The sequence below is a fragment of the Charadrius vociferus genome, unplaced genomic scaffold (genome assembly GCF_000708025.1).
Source record: "Charadrius vociferus isolate BGI_N301 unplaced genomic scaffold, ASM70802v2 scaffold104, whole genome shotgun sequence".
Lineage (NCBI taxonomy): Eukaryota > Metazoa > Chordata > Aves > Charadriiformes > Charadriidae > Charadrius > Charadrius vociferus.
The window spans coordinates 942,622-945,132 of record NW_009648255.1 but is presented as its reverse complement, the minus strand read 5'-3'; the positions used below and the strand labels follow the sequence as shown (position 1 = coordinate 945,132).

Here is a 2,511-nt window from a genome sequence, read left to right as displayed (position 1 = left end):
GCTCCTGCCCCGCCAGCGGCTCCTGTGGCAAACGACGACGGGTCCCGGAGGAACCCCCGCACAGTGCCCTCTCACCGGGAGAGGTGACAAAAGAGCGACTCCTCTAAGTCTCAGCGCTTATTTTCAGGGGTTCCTAACTTCACCATCATCTTCCTCGCCATTCAAGTTCAAAGCCTTTTTAAAACATTTTACTGATTTCAGATGTTTTTGCTGGCTTCTCCTAACTGATAAAAAGGCTTTTACTGCAGACTGTGCCCCCGGGCGTTTTGTGAGATCAACACTCTCACAACTCCCTCTCCTGCGGAACAGTCTGGCTCAGCAGTGTAGCCCTTCTCTAAACAGCTAAATAAAGAGAACGCAAGTGTCCGGAGGACCAAATCCTGCCCGCTGCAGTCCCAGACTTCATTAGCTCCCTGTGCACTGTGGTCCCAGCCCGGCGGCCGGCACAAGCTCTGCCCCAGAGGCTCCACATGAAGAGCTCTCACCGACGGACGCACTTCCCTGGCGAAGGGCAGAGCTGGTGCTCAGGGACCGCAGGTACGTCCTGCTCCCGCTTACGAACAGAAAGCTTGGGAGCCCACACGTCCCCAAAACCACTGAGCAGTGCCGTGGCCCCAGTGTAAGTGGAAGCACCATCAAAGACCACAGCCAGCCTCGGCGCTGCAACCCAAAGGGCTCCCCGCCATCCACATCCTCTTTTCGGTACTCATTGCTGAATCTAGCGTGATTTATCGATGAATTTATCTAATTGCTTTTTGGTTTTAAACCACCTCTGGCAGGTATCCACCACGAAATAGAGTCCTCAAAGGAAAAACATCCCTCCGTGATCCCAAAGAGCCATCTGTGCGCCAGCTCTCAGCTCAGTGCAGCCGCCCCTCCTGTAACCTGACCGCGCTTTGGGGAACGCTTTCCTCGGAGAAAACATCTCTAAAAAGGGAAATGATGCGATCCCGCAGAAGGGGAACCTGTGGTGACGTGAGCTCTGAGAATAGTGACAGCGGCAGCGGGAAATGCTCGCTGCCAGATGACCCTCCACACCCCTCCCAGCTCGCAGCCTTCTGCGCGGCAGCGTGTCAGTCACCAATGCACCTAAGAAAAAGGAATTAATTTTCCTTGTATGGAGAATTAATCCCTGTTAATGCACATGCACAGCCAGAAAGAAAAGCATTACAATCACAACCAACTGCGTTTTAAAACAGAGATCCTTCTCGCTCCTCCCATTACGCGCCCTGAGCTCAGGGACCATATCCAAGAGCAGAACAACCCATCCACCCTGTGCACCCCCAACATCCCCCACTCTCCCCACGCAGAGAGGCTGTGGTACCAGCATCTGCCCCTCTGCTCCGCTCTGGGGAGACCCCACCTGGAGCACTGTGTCCAGCTCTGGAGCCCCCAACATGGGAAAGACATGGACCTGTTGGAGCGGGGCCAGAGGAGGCCCCGGAGATGCTGGGAGGGCTGGAGCCCCTCTGCTGGGAGGACAGGCTGGGAGAGTTGGGGGGGTTCAGCCTGGAGAAGAGAAGGCGAAAAAGGGGAGAGCTCAAAGCCCCTTCCAGTGCCTAAAGGGGCTCCAGGAGAGCTGGGGAGGGACTCTGGGTCAGGGAGGGGAGCTGTGGGACGAGGGGGAATGGTTTGACACTGACAGAGGGGAGATTGAGATGAGATAATGGGAAGAAATTCATTCCTGTGCGGGTGGTGATCCCCTGGGGCAGGTTGCCCCGAGAAGCTGTGGCTGCCCCATCCCTGGAGGTATTCAAGGCCAGGTTGGACGGGGCTTGGAGCAACCTGGGCTGGGGGGAGGTGGCCCTGCCCAGGGCAGGGGGGGGCACTGGGGGGGCTTTAAGGTCCCTTCCAATCTAACCCATTCTGTGATTCTATGATTCTATGATCTCTCAGCCCTGACCCTGCACTACGGCCACAGCTGAGCGCTGAGCACTGGCCACCAGGCAGGGGGCTGAGGGCAGAGCAGGAGGGCCAGGGGCTGCAGGGACGGGGCACGGCGCACTTCGGCTCTCTCCACCGCCGATCAAAGCTGCTGCTGGGCTGGAGTGGGAGAGCACCACCGGCCATGCTCCAGCGAGAGATGACCTCTCTCAGGCACGCCTGCCCTAACACACCGCCGTGTCCAACAGGCAGACGGGGTGACAGCGGCTCACTCTGCCAGCTCTGCCTCTCCCGTCACTGCCTTATAACCACCGTGCTCCTGACTGTGCTCCTGACTGTGCTCCTGACTGTGCTCCTGACTGTGCTCCTGACTGTGCTCCTGACTGTGCTCTCATCTGTGCTCAGGGCTGAGCTCGCAGGCTGTGCATGAAGGCTGTGCTCCCGACTGTGCGCTCAGGCTGTGCTGCTGACTGTGCTCTCAGCTCCTGACTGACTGTGCTCCTGACTATGCTCACGGGCTATGCTTGCAGGCCACGCTCACGGCTGTGCTCACGGATGTGCTCACGGCTGTGCTCACGGATGTGCTCACGGCTGTGCTCACGGATGCGCTTACGGCTGTGCTCACGG

The 2,511-nt window shown here is 58.3% G+C and overlaps 1 protein-coding gene across 3 annotated transcripts in view; it reads right to left on the bottom strand.

Annotated features, from left to right (window-relative positions):
- Positions 1-2,511, bottom strand: part of MBNL1 (muscleblind-like splicing regulator 1) — a 79,448-nt gene that overhangs the window by 18,607 nt on the left and 58,330 nt on the right. The window lies entirely within an intron of this gene.